Here is a 25751-nt window from a genome sequence, read left to right on the forward strand (position 1 = left end):
TTATTAAGGTGCCTTGAGATACAAATGACAGAACTAATGAATTGGACACAAGCCGTCGTTAGGCAGATTGTTTGCTTTGATTTGAGAGCAGAAATTGGAGTTTAACAATTCTTCAAAAATGCAGATTCACAATTTTCTTGTCACTCACTTGTTCTTTCAAGTTACTTTTAAAGTTGACTTTTGGTAGTTGAATAAATAAATAAATAAATAAAAGTTTTGAAATCAATCAATTATCATGTATATTAATCGTGTATCGTTTAATCAATAGCCGTGATCATTATTTATTCCAAAATGGCCCAGCCCTACTGAAAAAAATGGGCAAATATCAGTCCTTTTTTTAATGTGAAAAGTTTGAATATCATTATCCTTATCATATGTTGTAATGTGTTACAAATTGGCTGATTTTAAAAGAACTAATATCACAGATTAAATCTGCTGGCCGATGAATTGGTCTGGCGCTAGTTTAAAAAAAAATGCAATATTCTGCAATGACCATTCAATATTTTTTGCATGTTAATGTGTGTTTTACAGAAAATGTTTATTTATTCATTTATTTTATAAATGCAAAATAGGTGTCTGCCTATTTCCATGCATGCACATCCATCTCTCCATGTGTATACTTTTTTTTAAAATGGCGCCCATATCATACACAGAGGCATTTAAAATTGCTTTACACAGATTAAAACTTTAAGTCATAGCACATTATACAAGTGCAATAAAATAAAAGCAATGATACAGTATATTAATAATGTTAAAAGAAGCAACAAAACTTACAAAGAAATATGGTTAAAAAAAAAAGAGAGAAAAAAAAGGAATCTTCTGCTCCAGATGTAACTCGTGATTTTAAACAGAGTTGACTTCATTTCTTGGGGAGTGTCACCACTTCTTAAAGCATGTCGACATGCATTAAGGAGAAAAGTGAGCGTCCAATTAGAAGGCGTGTAAGTGCGCCTCGACAACGCCAATTAGCCGTTCCCCATTTTTACGCGGCGCTCCACGGCCAATTAGCGTCTCGTAATAGGCGCTCAGCCGCAGAGCTCGGGTTCAAAGGTCGCCCTCAGCACGGCCCTCCAGACAGAAGGAACATGTCAAGGCTGGTTTTGTCCAGAGGGATCGACTTCCTGTTAAGATTCCAAATGAGAGAACGAGTATGGTGAATACGCACCGTCATCAATTTGAAGGCTAATAATAGCCTGTACAGCCGGCCATAATTCAAATGCTATTAAAATTTCACTTCCATGAGGTACGGCGAAGTTGAGATCAAATGTGCGAAGCCCTTAATCCGTACACCAATGAAAAAGGAAGATGCTTGTTGCTAGGCAGAATTCCCTCGGTTTTTACAAACACTCATCGTGTATTCATGTCAATCACATTACAGTACAGTAAAAAGTGTAGTACATTTTTGCCCCATTTTCCATATATTAAATGTTTATCCGCATTTTTGAGGATCGATTATTTGAGGATTTGATTATGATTTTTTTTTTCCCCCATTGCAATTCAATGGCTGTCAATTTTATGCAAATTTTGGCATTTTGTGGGGCGGTCTGGTCCCAATCCCCCACGAATAGTTGACTACAGTAAACACCAGTTATTTAAATAGATGCACTGGTCCATCTTTTTGATCGGTGATCGGCTATCCCTTTTTTGTTTTTCTCATGATGGTTTAAAGCCTGGAGGCTTTCTTAAATCACTGCCATTTTGGGGACGGCATCGCTCTCCATTCAGACCCAAAGAGCCGCCACATAAATCTCACCTCTGCAAAGCGCTTTATGGGCGCACAATGTGTGTTTTATGTGTTCTTTACGAGTGTGGAAAGGCCACATCTTGAATGACACCGCCGCAGCCAGCCGTTGGCAAAGACAGAAAAAAACACGCGCGCGCCAAATGTATTTTACAGCCTCATTTTCTTTTAACATATGCGTATTTTTCACATAGAGTTTGTTAAGGGCCACTCGTTTGGTTCTGCTCGGGCCCGCCTTGCTGAGTAAGCCGTTGAGTGTCCGCGCCGCTGTTGATTTATTAGTCAGGTAATGAGTGTCAGGCCAATTGGCTGCTAAAGTGCTCAACTGCGGCCCCAGTGAAGAGCGGACAAATTGATTCTTTTGTCAGCCGGGCCTTGAATACTAAAATATAAACAACCTGAGAGGATACGCGCCAAGTAGCTTGTTGCCAGTGTGGTGCCAAAAACGGAAATAATAAATAAAAACAGCTCCACCCCAGCAGGTGGCAGCAGACATTTGAGCAATACAAAGCAAAATAAATCTGTTTTACTTTACTGCATATTTTTTCTGTCACTTAAAATGTTTTGAATATACTTAATCCTCTTAAATTATACTTTCCATTTTCTATATTTAAAAAAAAAAATAATTGAATACAAGCCGCTACACAGAAAATAGTTTCTCATATTTGATGTTTACTTATATGACTACATTTATGAATAATGTCACATCAAGGTGAACTGCTTAGTTTTTCTTTTCTGTTGTTTAATAGGACCTCTATTTATTTATTTATTTTCAACGTATAGCCTCCCAGCGCTGTCGCACACATTTTCCCATCTGTGCACAAGCTTCTGCATTCCCTCAGCGTAAAAAAATCTTTGGACTGACGTCTCAGCCGGTCGCTCACAACGCTTTTGACTTCATCGTCGCTTTCAAACTTCTTTCAATAATTTAGCCCACTTGTAGACATTTTTTTCCGGCTGAAACACGTGGCACCGCACGCAGTTAACATTCTCCGATGAAATGCGACTGGTTTTTGCAGCCTTCAGCAACCCAAAACGTGATAACTGACCGCTGTTCCATCCCTGGAGCTTGCTTCTTGGTCGGCCATCTTTGTTCATCGCCAAAACTCTCAACGTTTTCTTTAATCTGAAAAAATAAATGTAATCCATGTGAAAAAGAAGTAAAACAGAAATATATATTTAAAAAAAAAAAAAGTAAGCTTCTATCTGTATTAAAAGTCCTTATATCGAAAAATTCCCTCGTACATTTACTATATTTCAAATGTAGCTTCCGACAAAGTTTATAATCCATATTCATGCCCAAGAAGTTTGTTTTATTTGCTCTCAATTTCAGATCCATTCAAATTCACTTTAGTTCTACCATGAATTTTGTTTCCCTTTCATTTATTGACCACTTATTTATTTCTGTCCAAACATTATTAATCAAAAAAAAAAATGTTGTAGACTCAAACTTTTTGCTGTCATTAGTGTATTTTAGCAAATTGAAGATGATTCCAGCATTAATTTCATTGTGCTTTTGCTCATTTTGAAGATTTTGAAAGTTTCACCTGAAATGTACAATAGGGCTGAAAATGCATTTAAAGCAATAAAAAGTTCATTTTGGCTCTCACACCTTAACTAAATGTTGTAGACTCAAACTTTTTGCTGTCATTAGTGTATTTTAGAAACCTGAAGATGATTCCAACATTAATTTCATTGTGCTTTTGCTCATTTTGAAGATTTTGAAAGTTTCACCTGAAATGTACAATCGGGCTGAAAATGCATTTAAAGCAATACAAAGTTCATTTTGGCTCTCACACCTTAACTAAATGTTGTAGACTCAAAAAAAATAATAAAAAAATAAATAAAAATCAGTTTGTCCATTTTCAATGGTCTTTATTTTTTCAGGAAAAGAGTGTGCGTCATCTCATTCCGAGGCGTAAAATTGATCTGAAATTTGGCTGTTTATTCCACTTGTTTATTCCACATTCTCCTGCACTTGTCGCCTTTAAAGGTTCTCGCTCGCCTGCCGGCGCCCCACCGTCCAAATGGCTTGAAGGAAGCCTGCTCCGTGACACAAAAATGACAAACAAATGTGTTGCTCGGCGAAAAATTTGGCAGCCGCGGGCCTTGAGGCCTGGCGAGGCCCGGCTGGCGCGGCGTGAAACGTGGCAGCGGGCTCAAACATGGTGGTTGGCGGCGATGCCAAAGCCGCCTTGTCAAATGCGACACGGTGGAGGGCGGGTGACGCGCTAAGCGCATCTTCATTCCCACTAAGTGCTGGTCCAGCCTGGAACGCTGACAACCTGCTTGAAATTGGATCATAACTACTGTATGTCAAACGTAAGGCTCCGATATATGTGTTGGCGTTGGAGTTTAGCGTTCTAAGTGTAACACAGAACTGCATTTTCTCCGTATATCCGTACATTTTGCCAGGTTAAAACTAGGGGTGTCAATTTGAGTGTGTTCATTTAAAGTTGCCACCATTTTTTTTAACGCGCCATTAATGACCGCCCCTTACTTGGAAATCCTGTACTGGGGGAATTCCAGTCACAACGCAGCAGACACATCTATGTCAAATTTAGCAGTAATACATTTTAAAATAAATTGTATATATTTGTGGAGACTGGGGTTAAGTTGGGTTTTGCAATATAAAAAAAAGTTACTTCATGATTAGACAGCTCTTATTATGAAAATAAAACTGCACTGAGCCGTCACCAATGTCTTACTAATGCAGTTATGCCATCTGGTGGCAGAAAAATGACCTCGACACAAATTAATGTCTCGCTGTTTTTTTTTTTACATTACAGTACATCTTTTTAATTTTAACTATTTTATTAATTATTATGAAATTCATGTATCAATAACTAAAAAATGCAGCCATATTTCTATTTGTTTAACATTTTTATTCCTCTTTTATGTTAAAAAGCATACGAAAAAAAAACATTTATTGTACATTTAGAACAGATATAAAATTCGCAATTGATCGTGAGTTAACTATTGAGGTCATAATTACCCCTAATTAAAACCTTTAACTTTCAAATAAAGTACAACTCTCAATTAAGATACCAGCTAAAAATCATTCCTAGAAGAAATAAAGAATTGTAAAATTAGCTGTCCACATCTTCATAGCCGGCCACTAATTTTTGTGATATTTGTTCCTCCAGCTCTTGAAGCCATCATGATGACGCTGTACAGGTGTACCTAATGAAGTGTCTGGTAAGCGAACAGATTTCCACACCACTACACCAGAGTCAACAACAGCTGTTGTCTGGTTTCACATTTTTTGGGTGCGGTGAGGCAGAAACAATTATATATATATATATATATATATATATATATATATATATATATATATATATATATATATATATATACATTTTTATTTTTTTAAAGAGAGAGATGTATATCCAATAATAATGTGTTGTGCGACTGACATCTGTCAGACTGCAGTCTGGCCCTCCAGCACTTGCGTCTGGCTCACACAGTTTTTTTTCTCTCCCCTTCAAATGAGAGGACGAGACCACCCGCAACCCTGCTGGTCTAGGATGTGTCAAGCCGCACAAGACGTACGAGCGCTTCGTACCTGCCGTCCTGACATAATTGTCTGGGCGGGGTCATCAGGGTGTGGGCTCCTTGGGGGTGAGGTTGTTTTTAAATAAGAACCGTTGTCTTTGCAGAGGATAAAGAACGTATGCCTGTGAGTATTGCCATATTGCCCGTCTACACTCACGCTCATACATGATGTGTCAAATCATGTTATCGACGACTTTTTAGGTCCCCGCAGTGAAGCATTTACGCTCGGTAGGTGTTAAGTCATACCGAATCCACACGAGTACACACGCTCACGCATTTTTTTTCTGTGCGTCACACTATGATGAAACTTCCTCTTTTGCAGTTTCCATGAGTGAGAAAAGGTAAATGTGTGTTTTTTTTTATGGAATGGACAGATAAGAAGATCCATAGCGAAGCCGGCAGGCTTGCAGCTGATTAGCATAGCTTAGCTCAAAGCGGCAAACGGCTTACCCTCCCAAAAAAACAAAAAAAAATGTAGCCAGCAGTCCCTCTTAACGCTCACTAATTAACATCTTTCATCTATTTAGTGGCATTGGTGCAAAAAAAAAAAAAAAAGTGCAAAAATTGTTTTTATTTCGGGAGTGTTGAGGGTGCCAAGCAATCGGCAAAGACCTCGGAAAGATAAAGCCCGCTACGTTATCGGCGGGGGCACATCAAACGAGGGAGATACACGGTGTTAATTAGCGGCTGAGGAGCTGAAAGGCGGGCTAGCGTCGCAGCTAACACCAGCGCTAACTTGAGTAAACGTCTCGCGGCTGGCGTGGCGCTTTCTTTTTTTGGGGAGTTTAAAAGCGTGTTAAGAACTGGCGGATGCTGTTTTGTAAAAACGCATGTAAAGGCTGAAAACTGATACTGAAAACTGAAATGTTGTCAAATGTATTGAAATGTTGAAATATAGAAGGTCAAACGAGGAGGATGTTTAATTGGTTAAAGGGACAATGTGTAGAAATGTTTGCCATCTAGTTGTGAACTAATAGAATGCAACAACACTTTTTTTTTTTTTTATTTATGTATTTTTAATTACCAGAAATGTGGACTTGTTGGGAAAAGGAATTTTAACTCATTCACTGCCATGAATTCATAAAAGAAAACAACAATTATTAAAAAATTAGGAGCGGCAGGCAATTAAAATGTTTAATTGTAATAATCGCATGACTTTACTAGTTAACTCACGATTAATCACAAATTTGATATCTGTTAAATGTACATAAAAAAAAAATCTAGGTTTTCATACTCTTGTTAACAAAAGTGGGAATAAATGTTAAACTAATAGAAATAGTTCAAATGAATTTTTGACGTTTATAGCCGTCAATGGCAGCAAATAAATAAGAAAAAGAAAAGATTATAAAAAATTTGGGGCGACAGGCAATAAAATGTTTTTTTATTGTAATTAATCGCATTACTTCACTACTTAATTTACGATTAATCACAAACTTTTTATCTGTTCTAAATATACAATTAAAAAAAATCTAGGTTTTCATACTCTTGTTAACAAAAGTGGGAAAAAAATTTTAAACTAATAGAAATAGTTCAAATTCATTTTTGACGTTTATAGCCGTGCTAAAGCTGAAATGTACGGAAGAGGATTAGGGTCAGTGAAGAGGAAAAAAAGGGTTGGCAGGATTTTCACTTTATTCACAGAATTCACTTTAATCTCAGAATTCTGACTTTAATGTCAGAATTCTGAGATTAAAGTGAGAATTCTGACATTAATCCTCTTCCGTAGAAATGTGGAAGGAGGTCAAATTGTAAAGTGCCCTGGAAGTGGAATTGCAACATTTAGCGTCGCCGCTGCCGCGCCGTTTCGAGATCCACGCCGCCGTGCTATACAAAGGCGCGCTTGCACACTTGGCGCCCAACATGAATTACTTAAGCGATCACACTTCTTCTTTTTGTTGTCGTCGCGACAACAAGACAACTCGGCCGCGCGTATCTTCTCGCCGCGTACGCGCTTCCCCTCCCGTGACGGCCAATTTGCATATCTAGAAAGTATTTCCTGGTAAGTGGAGCGGCGGGCGGCCGCTCTCGGGAGAGGCGCGCAGACACAGATAGAAATTTGTATAAAAAAAAAAAAAAAGAAGAAGAAGAAAAAACGTGTGCGTGAAGAAGAACAAAAGCGGCGCGCGGATTCTCTTTCAAGATCCGACGTGTTCAAAGACAAACTCGGCATTTCAGTCAACAAGGGAGTCAAGTGAACAACTGCTGTGCTCTTTAGGAACGCGCGCACGTGTGTGTGCGTGCGTGCGTGTGTATGCAGATCTTCACCCCCTTCAAGTCTGGCAAAGGTCAGGGGTCAGCGTTTACGAGTCTCATGGGGGGGCGTCGGCCTCGTTACGCGAGCGTGCAAACCGCAGGGCTTTGCTAGTGTTTACGTGAACTTTGACCTCCCGAGAGCAACCCCCCATACCCCCCCCCCCCTCCCACCCTTCTGCCATTGTCGCCGTCCTTCTTCAAGCCAGAGCGGTCAAGTTCACTGTTAGCACACGCGTGTGCACGTGTTTGCTAGCGCTGACTTACTTCACACAATTATTACACAGGCGAGATTAACCCTTAAAAGTTATTTAGTAACGTTCCTTCCTTTCTTCTTTCATTAGTTACATTTTCCCTCCTTCCTTTTTTCCTTCTATCCTTACTTTCCCCCACTGTTCTTTCTTTTGTCTTCCCTTTCTTCCATATTTCCTTCTTTTTCTTCCTTCCTTCCTTCTTTTCTGCCATCCAGCATTTCTTCCCCACTTTTTAATTCTTTCTTTCATTCCTTTTCTTTTCTTCGCACCTTCCTGTCATCTTCCCTTCTTTCCTACCTTTTCATTAGCCCTCTTTCCTTACTTCATTTGAATTTTCCTTCTTTCCAATTCTTACTTTCATTCCTTCCTTCTTTCCTTCGTTCAATTGTTACTTCCTTCTATCTTCTTTTGTCTTTTTTGTTGGTGCTCTTTTTGTCTTGCTTATTTCTTTCCTTCTTCATTCCTTGCTACCTTCTATTGATTATTCTTTACTTTGTTCCTTCTTTACTACATTCTTCCTTCTTCTTTTCATCCATTCATTTCCCTCCCGTTTTTCTTTCCTTCCTTTAGACTTCCTTTTTCTTTATTCCGTCACTCTCCCTTTCCTTCTTACCTATAAAGTAGCTTGCTTTTTTCCTTATTTTGTTCCTTCCTTCTTGTTATTCTTCTTTCCTTCTTACCGCCTTCCTTTCTCGCTTCATCCCTTTACTCCCCATTTCCTTCATTCTTCCATCTTTCCTCTTTCTTTTCTTCCAATCTTCATTTCATCATTTTCCCTTCCATTTTTCCACCTCCTTCCCTCGTGCTTCCATTCTTCCTTCATTTTCCGTTCCTCCCATCCTTCCTTCTTACCTCACTTCCTTAAACAAGTTGATGTCAGATAAAAGTGTCTTATCGACTCTTGCCCCGCCACAAACTGCATATTGTCAGTATCCTCTTTTCTTTCCCTTTCTTTTTCTCGTCCGTCCGTCGACGTGTGATGATTTTCGTGGATAAGTGACGCTGATGGATGAGCGTGTCGGCGTGTAATTAGCGCGCCGGTTCTCACTGTCGCCACTGATAGCCGCCGCGTCGCTCGGCCCAGTTTGCGGCGTGATGAATAACAAATACGGCAAAAAATCATCTGCTGGCGGACCCCCTGAAATGTAAACACATGGAGAGGCTAATGGAAGGTCCCGGGGAGCCGGCACGTTACATGTGTTGCACTTTTTTTTTTTTTTTAAGCAACACCAACGATGCCAACAATGTGCTCTTCCTATCTGCTGTTTGTTGGGTTTTCACTCTTCTGTTGTCACTTTTGTTGCATTTGTTTGCTATTGATGTTGCTGCCGTTGCTTTTGCTATTTTGTCTCACCTTCACGGACGCGTTTTGATTCGTCGATCAAATCGTAACATTTGCATTTGTCCTGACGCCTTCTCGTGCGACTCGCTCACACGGGTGCGAGCGTGGCGCAGCATTGAGCCACACACGAGAGGCAAAGAGGTGCTAATGTGCCTTTAAAGCGTCTTAAAACGTTTAAAGGGCCGCGCTCGGCGGGGGGGCACCGGCGACTCTTGTATTCTCAATTATTGATGGCGCTTTTCGAGTGGCTCATGTCACACTCGTGAGCGCGCGCTGACTCGCTCTCTAAAAACAAAAACAAAAAAGTCTCAGGACTGGCTTTCATGTTCAGATGAGGATTTGGTCTGGGAATGTTCCTGGATTGATGCCGATGTCCATGTTAGGCTTTCAAGTTGCTTCTTTCCTTCCTTTCCATCCCTGTATCATTCCTTTCACTTTTCCTTTTTTCCTACCTTCTGTCCTTCCATTCCTAATTCATTACATCTTTCCCCCCTTCCCTGCTTCCGTCCTTTTTTCTTTCCTTCCTCACTTCCTTCCCTCCTCCCTGTCTTCTTCACCTCCTTCTTTCGTCCCTTCTTTGTTTCCTTCCTTCTTTGCTTCCTTTTGTCTATCCTCCCTTCCTCCACCTTCCTTTTCTCCTTTCTTCTGTCCTTTATTCCTTTTTTCCTTGTGTACATTCTTCATTCCTACAGTTTGTCCTTCCTTCGTTCTATCCTAGGTTCCTTCCTTCCTTCTTTTCTCCCTGCTTTTTTCCCCTCGTTTTTCTTACCTTGTGTATTTCCTTCCTAACTTCCTTCTTTCCTTCCTATGATCTCTTATTCCTTCCTTCCCTCCCTCCTCCCTGCCTTCTTCCCCTCCTTCCTTACTTCCTTCTTTAATTCCAATGATCTATCATTCCTTCCTTCTTTCTTTCTTTTCTTCCATTTTCCCTCCTCCCTGCCTTCTTTCTTACTGTCTTTATTTCCTTCCTTACTTCCTTCATTCATTCCTATGATTTATTATTCCTTCCTTCCCTCTTCCCTCCCTTCTTCCCCTCCTTCTTTCTTACCTTCTTTATCTCCTTCCTTACTTCCTTCTTTCATTCCAATGATCTATCGTTCCTTCCTTCATTCCTCCCTTCCCGTGACTCTTCTTTCCGCCATAATTCTTCACTTCCTTCCTTTTTTTCTTGAATGCATCTTTGCATTCTTCATTCCATCCTCCTTCCCTTCCATCCTCATTTCCTGCTTTCCTCCCTGTCTTGTTTCCTTCCTTCATTCCATATTTACTATTTCCATTACTTATTTATTTTATACCGTACATCTTTCTTTCTTTCATACCATCTTTTTTTATTTCTTCCTTCCTTCCTTCCTTCCATTGATCTACCAAGAACCTCTCAAACCAGAGTGACAACATGGGGAAGGCATAACGTCTATTGTGACAATGAAGGCGGTTTCATGAAGGCTGTCCCAAGTTTTGCTCGCGCCTCGCCGGGGTAACGCAGGACACGGATGCTTGCCTCATAGTTGCTACCTGCCTGCATAGTTTCACGATGCCTGTCAAAACCGCCGTGAGTGAGTCCGTCCCACCTGTAATTACCTGAGCGACGAGCTCTCGGCGCTGGGACGGCCGCCAGCTCGCCACAGCCTTCACAGGGGCCCTTCTGGTCCTTTCTTGTTTCTTTTTTGCGCCGCAATTAAAAGATGGCTGGGTGGCAAACCTCGCTGAGGCTGACACGTTTGTAGAGGCTGTGGCTGCAGGCGGCGTGGGAGCGCGCGCCATCCAGGAAAAAAAAAACACAACATTGTTAATTATGTTTGACAGGTATCTATTAAAGTGCATTCTTAGACCTCGGAGGCCCGCTCACATCTAATGCAATTGTAATTTAAACTGCTGCCCCAGTAGCATAGTGGTATCATAGCATTATTTTTCCAGTCAATACAAGCATGATTTTACAGATTTCTGAATGGGGGTGCCTTCCTTCAAAACTTTTAAAAGTCACAATATTTATGATCATGCCGTCAGCATGTGGACCAGCGCTTCATGCTGCGTGTTGCTTTAAAAAAGTTTGTGAAATATTCCCCTCGTGGAAATCTTACCATCTCCTCAAACAGATTGCGGTCTGACGAGTGCCCTATAGAAATATGGATTTCTTTCTCTTGGCTCAAATCAGACTCATGCCACTTGATAGTAAAGCATTACAATCGTGTCGCTTGCAACTTCTGGCGTAAATCCAGCCTGAGAGGGCTTTACCCTGCCCCTCGCACCAGCGTCAAATAGACAAATCAGGCGAATCAAACGCACAGAATCACAACGCAAGTTGCTTTTTAATGGCTTATTCAAGGCTCCTTTTCACTATTAGCTCAACAAGCACTCCGGCGTCTCCTCGGCAGGTTCGCTTGGCACAATAGCCCAGTGATTGTAATCACACACTTGATTTTACGACCCGGCAGGTGAGACGTAAGCAGGATGCGTCTGATTGGGCGGGACAGAGGGAACGGCTCTGTATGTATGTATGTATGGCGACCATGGGAAAAAAAAAAAAGAAGAAAAAAACCTGCCCGGAGACTTTTCACGCGCCGCATCTGTGGAATCCGACTGAAGTACGTATGTTTGAAGATGATGAATGACACGCAAGTCGTTAATTATCGTCATATAGGCGCTGGAAATAATGAGGGTTTAACTCGCACACGCTCGATGACTACATTAAAAGAGTCTCGCACCGTTTACACAGTGCAAACATTGTTTGCTGGATGCCATTTCGTTCCGATTTTTGACTTTGCTCTGGCATGTAAAGAAGCGTTCACCCCCTTGGAATCCTCATGGTATCGTCCCGAAAAGTACAAGAACAAGGCCGATATTACACTCGAAGTTTTGTTGATCTTGGCATCGACGTCATCGGCGCTCTCGAAAGGTCATCGTTGCATTGATAAAAACAGCACACCTAATGATTTGAGTCTATTTTTCTCAAGCTGTAAAAGGCAAAAGTATAATTACACGGCCGAGCTAAATTTAAATCGAGCAAGTGGAGACGTCACTCACACTTATTAATAAGTTCTTAATGAGCAAATGAGCGTGCCCAGGCCGCTGGCACGATGTCACTACCTCAACGGCCGTGGTGATTTTGGTGGTAAAACATGCTAAGATAAGGCGCCTCACACGCAGTGTATGTATTGGTTCGATAGTGCGTTGTAGCAGTCGGTGGTAGAAAGTGTGCCGCGATTGGGAGAAAAGATGAGACCGTTCATAGAGTGAATAGCGAAAGCAACATTTTTTTTTTAGTTTTATGCCTCTTTAGTCAGAAACAATTTTTTTTTTTGGGGGGGGGGGGGGGGGCATTAGTTGTGTGACATTGTGTCTGGAATTTTTCTCTTCAAATGCTGTTTGTTATCTTGAAACGGCGGTTTGAGTGCGTGGCCACCCTGTTGCTACACCTGGCGCCTGCTGGCGCCCCAAAGGGGAATATTTGATCCAACATGTAACGCTATCAGGACAGACTTGTGCATGCTTTGGGCCGGAGGCGTTAACTGTTAAATAATAATAATAATAAAAAAAAAAAAAAAGGGCAATGACTGTTTCCTGGCTCAGGCCCTCGCTTCGCCTTTTATGGCCGATTGTGAGATGACTGTCTGATTTATTGTTCTGTTTGTTTGGCCGCTTTATGTACATTCTGTACTGCGTACAGTATAAGGGGGAGCAAAATTTGGCCCGCGAGACTTGCACGGTGATGGCGGCGTTCTTTAATCCGACATAGGCCAGGTCATTCGTAGATGAAGCCCAATAAGAAATAGTTCAAACATGCATGTTTATTTTAATGATACTATAATTATTATTTAATTTTAACTGATTATTTATTCAAATAAATAGGAAATTCCTGTTTTAGTATAGCAATTTCTAAATTTGATTATATAAAGCATCAAAAAATACATGGAAAATACAACAATGTTTATTTTTACATTTTTTATTTTATTATTTAGAATAAATGTAATTTAAAAAAAATCAATTAATTCAATACAACAAATACAAGATATGAAATTAATGTCAATGTATTATTTTAGTAAATCAAACAGCCAACTATACATCAATATATACTGTAAATACATGTATTAAGCTGTTTTCCTAAATTAGGTTGGCTACTTTAAATTATTATTCATGTATCTAATTAAATAATTTATTAAATGTGTTTTTTAAATAATAATTTTTTTTTAAATTTGAAAAAATAAAAATAATTAAAAATAAATTATTTTACATTTTTTGCTTACAACTAAATGTAACCACCATCTTCTTTATAATCTGTTCCAGTATTGTGTTTGTGCTTTACATCATCAAGAGTTCTGTAATATTATTTATTAATACCCCCTCCAATTGATTAATTAAAATATATTTATTTGTTTTAACTAAATAAATGCTTAATTTATTTATTGTAAATAATTAAGTTTAAAAATATATATTAGCAGGTTAAATATTTTAACACACATTTAACAAGTGCTTTTTGTCTAATTCTAATGTATTGTTAAACCAATTATTTAACAAAATGAATAATGGATATAATTATTGTCAATAAAGAAATGAATCAAGTCAATTCTTTTTTTCTTTTTCTTTTTCTTTTTCTTTTTTTAAAGAGACCACACGTGATTCTTTTGCCCACCCCTGTTGTGAACACTCAACTGTGTGCCATTCGTGACATTTGATGACAAACAATAAAACGTTCGCCCGATGCATCGAGTCAGCTTGACGGTCCGGTTTCCCCGAACTTTCCCCGTGTAATGAAGCGACTGTCCGCGTCAGGGAGGCAGCCAAAAAGGGAGCGGCTGTCACTTGCGCCGCATTGTTGTGCGGTTTTTTTCGTTGGCAGCCAAAGTCGCACTTCCTCATCCGACCAGTCCGTTGTATAACCGCGCTGGCCCATTAATTGCTAAGCATGCGAGCCGCGGACACGTAACAGTCCTGCATGTGCACTCTGCAAGGGGTGTGTCGTACCGGTGTCATCGGGTTTTCCCCCAAGTTTTGGATTTGCATTTGTGTTCATCACTTTGCATCAAAAGCGGACAATTAAATTTATTCTCTCCGAACTGGAAGAAAGCAAGAAAAGCTTTGAGCGTTGCTCCGTGGGAACGACGAGTATTATTGGTTATATCTGTCATTGCAATCTCAAACATGACACAGTGACCCCCCCCCCCCCCCCGACACATCTTCCTTCCTCGATAATGCCAGTTTGCTTCGGTTTTGTTTCCCCAAATCCATACTGTGCTTGCCTTTCATGAGCTCATTCTGGGGTTGTTGTCGTTTTCCTCTCCCTCACTTATTCTTTTGTTTTTCTTTTCATCTGCGAAAATGGGACACTGTAAAAGGTGACGTGGCGGATTCCTTAGCAAACAACATTAAATTGTCTATGTTGGATGGATGTACACTTTTTTTTTTTTTGTGCAAATTTACTGAAGCGAGTATTGAGATGGGACTCCGCCGCTGTAGGTGGCGGGATACACCATAGAGATGTGACCAGTAATTTAAAAGAAGAAGAACAGGAAGTGACTTTTGTTATTCTTGATCAGCCATAGCGTTTCTTTGCTGTTTTCCATCTAAAATTGCATTAATATTCGCTTCTTTAATTAATTCCAATAAGATTTCTCTTTCGTTGTCCACCCAAACATACCTTACGTTATCGTCCGCCATTGCTTTGTGACTACTAAGGTACGTGTGACGTGTATCCGGTCTTGCCAGCCTTAATTCGCAAAACCAAAATGAGCATTTTCCTTTTTTCGATACACTTCCAAATCCACCCCCTTCAAGCGTAAAAACTTTTTGGAATTTCTAATATTTCTATTCAGTTTTATTTTCGCATTTCTTGAAAATGTTAATAAAATGCGGTGGATGGAAGCCCCAATTCTGTTGAGGAAAAAAGGTCTGGATTTCACTTTCCTTTCTTTTCTTTGGTCCTTCCTCGGGTCTCCTGACGGCGGTGTTCGGTTTAGGTGAACGGTATGGGATTTTTTTAATAGGATTTTGGTGAACTAACGAATACTCGCGCGCACATACACATACTCACCCACATACAAAATAATAATAAAAAATAAAAAAAGAGAGCAATGATGATGACATTACTGAATGAACAATACTGAGCTCTTTATAAAAACATTTTTTTAAAAAGGTCTTCAATCGTTCCATGGACTCCAAGCACAAGCCTTTGCATCTGCACCGACCCTTGATTCCGTGAGGAAGGCCCAGGCGACTACATTCCGTCACGTCTCTAACTGTGTCGTGACCGATCGACGAGCACCCGTCACCTCGACACGATCGGACCCGGAGGGGTCAGCGCTCCGCGTTGTAGCCATTCGCTGCGCTTCCGCTAACTTGCATCAAAGCGGGCATGTCGTCGTCAGGATTAGAGGAGCGTGGAGAAAGGAGAGCCCCCAACCCTTTCACGGCTGGCACGGCCGCCGCCGCCGCCGCCGCCGCCACCTCCTCCTCAGCACCAGCGAGTTTTTAATGCATCCCATTTAAGTTTAATTACTCCAATCTCGGCGAGGGCACACAGGAAGAAAAGGCCCGGGCGCTTGTGCCGAGCAGATTACCCCACTGCCCTGCCAAGTCCGCGGCGCGCTGCATCCTAAGATAGAATTCAAATTCAAATGCGGGGCTAAAGAAAGTGCAGCTGTCACCCCTCTGGCCTGCGAAGCCCCAACCAGATCAAAGATGAGCTGTCCTCCTCCCCTGCCTGTGTAAAAATGAGCTGTCCTGGCCGTGCCAGTGTCTCGTCCCCCCGGGGCACCTAATCCTCCTCTCCTGACTCCACACTGACAGTCTGAATAAAGGCGTTAAACCCCGCAAAATAATTACCAATTAAAACGGATGGAGAAGTCATCAGGTAGAGGCTGCCGCCGCCGCCGCCGCCGCCGCTGTTGCTGGTGGGGCGGGGGGGCTTTTCCTCGTCTTTCTGCTCCTTCTCCGTCTGTGCCAAGAACAACCTGTGCTTGCTCCTTTATGGCTGAGTGACCTTACAGAGTCCTATCACAGCGCCAACAGACTTCTTGGATGTCGCAGGAAGTTTGTTACCACCCACGACCCCCCCCCCCCCCCCCCCCCCGGAAAAAAAAATGAAAAAAGGAGCCTGTACGCCAGCCAGCCAAAGTTTCGCCAAAGACAACTTGTTTAATCTTCTTCCTACCTGGACCGCTCTCAGGGTACACGCTCATGATTGGCTTACACTGACAACTTTAAGGATATCTGCTCCAACTTATGTTGATTCCTACTAATACTGACAAGTCGATTCGGCCGGGATGTTTTACTTGAAAATTTGTGGCTTGAGATACAAGATCAGGGTTGTCAAATATACGGCCCGCGGGCCGGATCGTTTTTTTTTATTTTTTTATTTTTTATTTTTTTTTTTATTTTTTTTTTTATCGGGTTTAATCCGGCCCGCGAGATGATTTCCTGAAATTGTAATGTCGGACCAATTAATCAGCCGGCCACAATCAAACCATATAAATTCGTAATTTCGCAAGCAGTCCTCAGATGAGCAATGCAACTTGTACACAGAATCATTATATTACACACAGCCTGAAATCATGGTTTGTTTAAAAAAAATATATATATATATTCGTGCAGAAAAATGAAATATTGATTCCGGCGTCTGCAGGGTCGCACAAATATATGTTATTTTAAATGACTGTACAAAGTCTATTGATCGACGTAAATCCAACTTAAGTCGAAATTCGGGCTCCATCGCTTTGCACAGTAACAATATAAGGAGTTTAAACGGTGAACGTCAACATGGTTGGAGGTTCACTGACTTGTCATTGAATGCCTCACTTCTCGCCACCACTCATGTACTTGAATTTGAGAAGAAAAAAAAAGTCACCCAGGGGCACGGTGACCATGACGGTGGCGTCCTAAATGACACTATTGTAGCCTAGCTCTGATGGCGGCCACAAAGAACGTCTCTCTTCGTGTCCTAATGTGTTGAGAGGCGCTCTGACATCACTCGGCCTTGGAGCACAATGGCGGAGAAGACGAGCCGAGGCCTCAAAAGTCTGCGCCGGTGATTGCGCTTCAATAATGACGCCTTCGTTTTTTTTTTTTTTTTTTTTTTTTTTCTCACATGCACGCCTTCTTGTTTGTCCTTCACGAGGCAATTATCGAACAATGTCGTCAAAAGGCTTTGGACTTGCTGCGGTCTGCTAATGACGAGCAGGCACGGAAACTAAAGTGGGCTCTCTAATGAAGATTGCCTGGAGGCCTTGTATCGCTTTTATAGGCAAATCATTTTGTTTTGTTGCCTTTGTCCTCACTAAATGATCAAAATTGTCCTTCCACCTTTAAAGATTGTCGTCTTTCAAGCAGACACTAAAACGCCAGGCCGCTCAGGAAAATGCAAATGAATGGAGAAAGCTTGAGATTGACTGTTGATTACACAAACATTGCGGATGTTTGTCTAGCGCCACTTGATTTGATTTGTACATCATTTACCTTCCTTTTGCCATAGGAAATAATCAAACTAAAAATGATTGCAGGGTCAAACTGTCACATTATCATATTCTTGAACGGCACACAGGTGGGAAGCGAACCAGTCGCCAACGGTAAAAACTACGACTGTTAGTTTCAAAGAAATTCTGACAGACTTCATTCTGTACCCAAAAATGTTGGTCCAAATCTGAACTCCTACAACCTTAATTACAATCTTAAAACTGCGTCGCAATGTGCCGTACACGTCTCATTGATATTGAAAGTCATCAAATGAGCTTCAGAATCATTCAACTGTCAATCAAAAATACCTCATCTACAACCTGGGAAAAAAAGGATGCTACTTTGTGTAGCATTTTTCTTATGGGAATTATAATGTTAGGGTTACCGAAGACTGACCCTATCTCAGGGGTGTCAAACTCCATGTTAGCTCAGTTATCCACAGTTTTTTGCTATTTGCCGGCAAGCCTTAAAGACTCAACTGTAAATATATTGTTCCAAAAAATAAGACAAATGCAAATGGACCACGGCAACACTTTGCCCGTATGAGTTTCGGGCATGTTATATCTACCTGTTTTGCATATATATTGTTCCCGGAATGCATTGTGTGGCGCAGTTAATGACGTTTTTAGGATGTTAATCCTTGTTATATGTGTTTGTGTTACCAATAGTTGAATGTGTGTCATATTTAGCATGTTTAAGTTTCATTTATGTTGGTCGGTTAACAATTTTTTATTTATTTTTTTAAACATTGCTCATATGATGATTGCTTGTGGCTGGCAGATTAATTACTCATAACAAAATCTTGCGGGCCTGATCCGGCCCACGGGCCGTACGTTTGAAACCCATGCCCTATTTCACCAGGTTGACAACGAGGCGCTCTAAATGAGCCATACCAGCCAAAAAGCCGAGGTCCACGCGTCCTAAGTCAGACTTTCATTCTATTTGATCTCAACTCCTGCTGCTTCGAGCTTTCTCAGAGTGACTTGCACGCACACTCACAACCAGCAACGAGGCACTCTAAAGTAGCCATGTGAGCCATCTGAGGGGAGGATGTCATTTTGAAGCGTAGGCTTAGCTAGCTATATAGTTCTCAGTTTTGCTTCCACATTCTCGCCCTTCCTACAAAATAACCAAAGTCAAGGTCAACTGTATTTTTCAAATCAACTATTGTTGCTCTCAAAAGTGTTTTTCGACAATTCTTCTCTTCATTGGGCTTGAAAAATGCAACAATCTGCTGTTAAAAGTCCTTTTTTTTTTTACAACAATTGGACGCGGTTAAGCATTCAATCCGTTTCTTGAGCCCTTAAACGTCTTTTAATGTGCGACGCATCAAAGTGGTCAACGCTCCACTGACTTTGTCTTGATTGCATCAAAACATGACATTTATTCAGCGCGCGTTTGCGCCCCAAATCCCGAATTAAAAGCCTCTCTCGTTGCTTAGAAGTGTTTATACACATCGCAGGCTTGCAGCGCGTCACAGTTTGTCAGTCCGCCACCGCACACGTTTGCTCGCCAGCTGCGTTAAAGCTGTCGGACGAGTTAGTCCGACCATTAATGACATGCAAGTGTTCCCTGCTGAAAGTTGACTGAGTGCAAACACTTCCAAGGATCAATTAAATCCACAGGTTAACTCAAAGCATTCTTTTTTTTTGGGGCGGGGGGGGGGGTACATTTTGTACAGGAGTGAAAAAAGATCTGCGCAGAGACATGAATTTTTATTTATAACTTTTTTTAAGATCTATTTATGAAGCCTGAGGCGGTAATTAAATGTAACGGCGATTTGCTTTATTGTTGACAGTGTTATGAGTCTTAAATACAAAATGAATGAAGGGGCGGAAGATGTACAGGATTTTTAGTACAGTTCTTAAAGCCAGCGCAGATATTTGGCATTCGTGCTTGTCGGAACTTGGTATCATAAAACAAAGTAACAACAGTCAGCTCAATTCTTGACACGGTTTGAGAGTCAAAAGACAGGAGAGGAAGACGACGTACATGTTTTGAAGGTCAGTTCTGGTGACCAGTGGAGATACTTCGCATTAACGGTTGTCAAAACTTTGTTGTTACTTTGTTATACTAAACTATAGCTGCTCAATTCTTGATGGCTTTTGGTTATCCTCAAACTAAAGTCAATGGAGTAAGAAGGTGTAGACAGTTCTGGCAACCAGTGGAGATAATTGTCATGACCTGTTGTTGGTGAGTTGAGTAAAACAAAGTAACAACGATCAGCTCAATTCTTGATACAGTTTGAGAGTCAAAGACAGTAGAGGAAGACGACGTACATGTTTTGAAGGACAGTTCTGGCAACCAGTGAACTGTTGTTGGTTAGTTGAGTAAAACAAAGTAACAACGATCAGCTCAATTCTTGACAATGGTGGGAGCCTTCGAAACACAGCAACGGCAATCAGCTCAATTCATGGCCGTGTTGGGGAGTCTTTAAAACAAATAAATGAAGGAAGAGACCGTGTGTGTTTTGAAGTGCTATTTTGGCGATTAATGGAGATATGTTTCATCCGTGATTGTCAGAACGTGCTTAAAAACAAAATAACAACAATCGGCTTAATTCTTAACCGTTTGTGTTGTCAGTCTTGAAAACAAAGTGAATGAGGAAGAGGACATAAAACGTCAAAAAATGGACTTAAAAAGGTTTGCAGTTTGGTTTATTAAAACAAAGTAACAACAATCAGCTCTATTCCGGTTTGATGTGGTGAGTCTGCTCGTCTTCTACGAAAAGTGAATGGAGGAAGTTTTTTTTGATAGGTTTTGTACTTATATTGTCAGACAACACAATATTCTAGAATCCGTCAAAATGCTCTTAAATGGATGAGGAACTTCGCTGGAAACGAGTTAAACGTGTTCCCGTTGGTTCTAATGTTTACCTTTGTACTTTTAACAGTACATGGAGAACGCCATTTAAACTGGTGGACTTGACAAGGTCATCGGCGGACAGCGGTAATTCTCATCGTTATCGTCTTTGCTTAGCGTATGTTGGAGAAGGTTTTGGGAAGAGTACGGAAGGTGTCACCTTGCAATAAGTGGATTAAACGTTGGCCCGTCAGCAGCCAATGCGCCGTAATGGGAGACGATGGTTTGACAAGCGTGCCATCGAAACGGATACCGAGCTGGACCAAGTTCAACCCTTTAACCGATCCAAGGAGACAGATTAAAACACCCACACAAGCTCGGTAAACGGAGCGTACGGTAAATACGCGGCGCTCGGTCCCGGGAGACAAACTTGAATTACGGGGTTAAAGGCAAGCAGGCGGAAGAGCCCCCCCCCAAAAAAATATAATTGTGTTCCCATAGCATCAAACGCATTGCGAGGTCCAAAACGTGGCGGCGCTGACGAACACACCCACCCGTACTTCGCCCTCGGACATTCTGGCACGCTCCCACGAGACAAAAGACAAGTCGTATCAGCAATGCAAAGCGTCCCTCGGGTCACAACTCATCAGCCGAAGAACAACGTCGCCGCCGGGATGACGAGGCGGGCTTAGCTCGCTGGAACTTTAACCCTTTCCTTGCACGCCTTCGCGCTGACCTGGTGACGCTTCATATGAACTTAATGACATGGATTCGTACTGTCGTAAAAACTTTATTTAATGGGAGTAGAAGAAACATTTTGGCGATTTTTTTTAAAATGCTTTAAGTATAAAAAGTAATCAAACAAATCAACTAAAACTTGGTCCTAAAAAAGTAGGATTTATTAATTGATTAACTTGTCAACAGCACATTTCAATAAAAGGTCAAATTCTTTTGACACTTATTTAAAAAAAACTGTATTTTTTTCTAACACATATTTTAAGATATTTTCATTTTTTGTTTTGAAGTTTGACCTACAAAAGTTTGCACAATACGGATATTACCCTGTGTTGTGATTCATAGCTATGATGTTTCTCAATCAGCAGAGAGAGAAAAAAAAGTTTCCTTGCATCTCTGATTAAAAAAAAAAAAATGTTAACCAGTCTTACCACTTGTAGAACAAAGTTGTAACTAAAGTGATTTTTAAGAAAAACAAAAAAAAATTCCAAGAAAATAATTTTTTTTCTAAAAAAATAAAATTTTTAAACATCCCCCCGCCCCCCAAAAAAACAATTGTACACGTCAATATTTTCAACTTATTTCTCAAGAAGGATTTATTCTTTCAAAAAAAAATTCATGCTTTTTGCCAAAAACCTTCAATTCTCAGCTCAACTTTATTTATAGAGCACTTTAACAACAAGATAGAACAAGAGATCAAATAAAAATGACAATATTACAATCAAATCAAACTTGATTTAGATTTATAATAAATAAAATAAAAATGACAATATTACAATTCTTGATTCTAGAAATCTAGAAAACACATACATTTGGAGTTAGAACTTTAACAGTTGCTGTTTCACATCTATTTCTTGAAAAGAGGCTTCGTGTTTTTAAAAACTGTATCCATGAAGACACATTTTATTAAGTTAGTGCTTATTGTTGACTTCATCAGGTACGCAATCTCATGCAATCCAGCGCTTGATTACGTTACTAAAATTCTGCCTGATTGATATTACAGTAAATATAAAACGTGACTGAAAAAGTGCCATAGAGTACAAAACCGTATTTACAAGTGCCTGACTTTGGTCGTTTAAATGAAGTGCAGACACAGGACAAAGACGGCGGCGGTCGTCCGTGACGTTCCCGAGGAAGGAATTTCACAAAGAAACATGGTCCAGTCAGAATCCCTTTTCTGCCTGCCGTCAAAGAGGAGATTAACTTGTCAAAGTGTGGCTGTGGGTCCAGACGGGGTCCTTGTGAGCGGATATTCCCTCCCGTCTGATCTCCCTCGCAGACGCTAATAGCGGCGGCTCCAAAAGGCCGAGCGGGAGAAAGAGTGGAGGCAGAGCTTGGGCTTTAGGATCGCTTTACCTGGATTCGGCAGCGCGGCGCTAGTGGATTAGCGCCCGTGGGCCTCGTCTGCAAACACACCGCGCGCCATTCACGCGCGACAGGTTCACTCGCACACAATGAAATACATACAAAAATAGTACTTCAGTGTAATGTATGAATTTGTATCGTTGGAACTTAAAGACCCTTTAAAGTGAATTCTGAGTTTTGTTTCTAAGATAATTGTGTGCCAAGAAAATGTGCCAAGTCTGTACCATTTCAGTTTTCCTGATGTTGGGGGGGGGGGGGGGCGTGGCTCAATCAAGACTCAGTGGCACAGCTCCGCCCCAGCATGAGTTGTCCCTCCCCCGCTATATAAACACTTTACCGCTGTTAGCTAGCTAGCTAGCTATGCCTACACCCCGGATATACAGTTCGTTTTGAATAGTCCGCTTTAGAGCGCCTCGTTGTTGGCTATGAGTCCGATACTGTTGACAAACTGTATTCCGTTGGCTCGTTTGCAGCACCAGGTGGGCATTAGTGGTGTAGCACTCTAGAGTGGTTTAGTTCCTACTTGGCAGGTTTTTTTTGTGTTAGCATTGCTTGCTCCGAGTCTCACGCTGCCCCGTTGTCATATGGTGTTCCACAGGGTTCAATTTTGGGGCTTCTGCTGTTTTCATTGTATTTGCTGCCGCTGGGATCCATATTAAGAAAACGTGGTATTTCCTTTCACTGCTAAGCAAAAAGGACACTTTTGTACTGCCTGGAAGGAACCAAAGCCTGGATGGCACTGAAATTCTTGACTTTCAATGAAAAGTATTTTTTGGTTTTAGTGTTTTATTTTACTTACTGTCTTCATGTCATTCATTTATTCTTTTAACTGTCTTTGTTTTCATGATTCTTTAATGTACAGGACTTCGTATGCAGCTATGGTTGTTTTGAAAGTGCTCTATAAATAAAATTGGGTGAGTGAATGCACGTCATGGAGAGAAGGTGGAATAGCCCTGGAGAAATAACGTCAGCTGTTCAGCCAACAGGGACAATTTTTCCAAGCCTCATTTGAAATATATGGCATTTTTTTCCCTTAATTATTCATATGTGGCAGAATTGTTGGTTTGTCAGATTTACAAGACATTAATGTTGACTTAACACGGACTTTTAATGTAACACCAGTAAAACCACAAAGATGTGCTTGAACTTGTTTTATTCTTAATTATGCTCATGTGCGATTAAGAATATTCAGTTAAGTGACAGTTTTATGCTTTAATGTAAGTAACAACAGCAAACTAAGTATGCTTAAATGTGTACAGTTCCTAGTAAAGGTCAGTATAGATTACTATAAATCAGATATGTAACTTGTGTACTTGTGCGTATTTAGTAAGTAGACTGCAGGAAAAAATATATATATATCACTAAAATTCAGTCCAAATTGTCACCATTTAAAGTTACGCAAACATTTTGAAAGTCCCCAACGTCATACAAAGCAAAATTAGACCCAAATCTGCAAACATTGGACTTTTAATGTCAATGGTTGTCCTTAAAGTCATGAACATTTTTAATTAAGATGAAAAGGTGTTAACAGATTTCTATTTCTGTCCTTTCCTCTGTGTGAAGCGAGTCCATGTTACGCTATGAATTGTTTGTAATTGAGCCACGTTGTGCAAGTTTAAAGGTCACGTGCATTGGTGACGATCAATCAAAAGCCATTTTGCGCAGTCACGTAACGATGAAACAAGAGAACAAGGGGCCTTGCTAATTATCTTTTCTGGCCTCACACTGTTTGATGCAAGTCGGCAGGGACAGATCCACCTGGCCGGCGTTTCGTAAAAAAGCATCTAGGTCAGGAATTTCCGCGGCCAGGGGTGCATTCCGCCACTCCTCAAAGTTGTGTGCCTTGGCGAGCTGCCACGCGCAACAACAAACCGACCCGAAGAACAAACAGTCGGAAAAATGACTCCGCGTAACCTTTTGGCAGCGTGTGGCTTCGAGGATCGCAGGAAGCTTACCTGCCGCTCGTAATGGTGGTTCGAACAACAAAACAAAAACACTTTTGGATGCTTTCTGAATTTCTTTTAATTTTAATGAAAACCACTGTTACGTTCTTAACAGAGGATGGTGTTTTTGTGCAACTTTAAACACGTGTTTTGTTCTGGAAATGGCCAAATTCTGAACATTTTTGTTGAATTTGTAGTATTTATGACCTTAACGTTCTTAACTATGATAACACATTTGTTATTAAAATGCCATTTTTTTCTTTTTAATTTTCAGCTAATATTTTCATTCCAAATGATATGGTCTCCAAAAAATGTCTTAAGTGTCACAGAAATGTGGTTTGTATTTTGTAAAATATATGTAAAAAAATTAACAAATTAATGTTAATAGTTAAAGGTTGAAATTTGTGACATTTCTCTCAAAAATGCTGGTTGAATTCACTTGCATCGAGATCCGGATTTTGACCTCGCGCGTCACAAAATGGGCATTAGCGAAGCCATTTTGGCAGCATAGAAAACGCGTTTGCCACTTTGACATACACTTGAACAATGATTGACAGCTGTTGTGGACCAGCTGTCACAACGAGAAGATCAACAACAACAAAAAAAGGATTGAGCATTCTCCAGGCTTCCAAAAAAGGAACCAATGCGTAGCCAATGGAGCACTTGGTGGCTAAATCAGCAGATGCTAACTGTTACCACACGCAAAATGTGGGGGAAATAATCAGTTATGTTCATTTGTGCTGCTACGGTTTAATAGATATTACACAGTTGAATTTAATAACTGACCAACACTATAAATAAGACTTTTTACGGCATAAATGATGGCGGTGTCGGCTGAATTCGCAGCTGCTAACTTGCTAACATGCATAAATAACATCACGATAACAAAATCTGCCATTTTTTTCTTTATTTGGGGGGGGTGGGGAATGTTTGAATTTAAAATGGTGTCTTACGTTCAAATGTATTAATTTGTATCTGGAAAAATTTGCGCAAAAAAAATAAATATATTATCGGCCAATTAAATTGGCTGGTGGATTATGGACCGGGCCCTAATTGCTGCTACCTCCAAATATTTTTGCTTGGCTCATAAATCGTTCAACCATTTCCATCCTTAACTCATTTGCCCCCAAAAACATATAAATATGTTCTATATTAAATGTTTTAAGTGTCCCAACGACGTATTTTTACGTTTTTTTAAAGTTTTTTTTTTTATGCAGGGGCATACAGAAGGCTTTGATGCAGCTTCTCAACTGCAAAGGAAGGTTGAAGAAATGGTAATTATTACGCAAACGGCCAGCAGGTGGCAGCTGAGCAAAATAGAT

The 25751-nt window shown here is 40.6% G+C and overlaps 1 long non-coding RNA gene across 2 annotated transcripts in view; it reads left to right on the forward strand.

The window, feature by feature from the left end:
• The window catches only part of LOC147158798 (uncharacterized), a 146007-nt gene that overhangs the window by 116743 nt on the left and 3513 nt on the right, over positions 1-25751 (forward strand). For both annotated transcript variants that reach the window (XR_015090894.1, XR_015090893.1), the window contains one exon: positions 4888-4939. This is a non-coding gene — a long non-coding RNA (uncharacterized LOC147158798). The remainder of the gene's footprint in view (positions 1-4887; positions 4940-25751) is intronic.

The sequence above is a fragment of the Leptonotus elevatus genome, chromosome 18 (genome assembly GCF_054856555.1).
Source record: "Leptonotus elevatus isolate MCC_2025b chromosome 18, RoL_Lele_1.0, whole genome shotgun sequence".
In the NCBI taxonomy this organism is placed as follows: domain Eukaryota; kingdom Metazoa; phylum Chordata; class Actinopteri; order Syngnathiformes; family Syngnathidae; genus Leptonotus; species Leptonotus elevatus.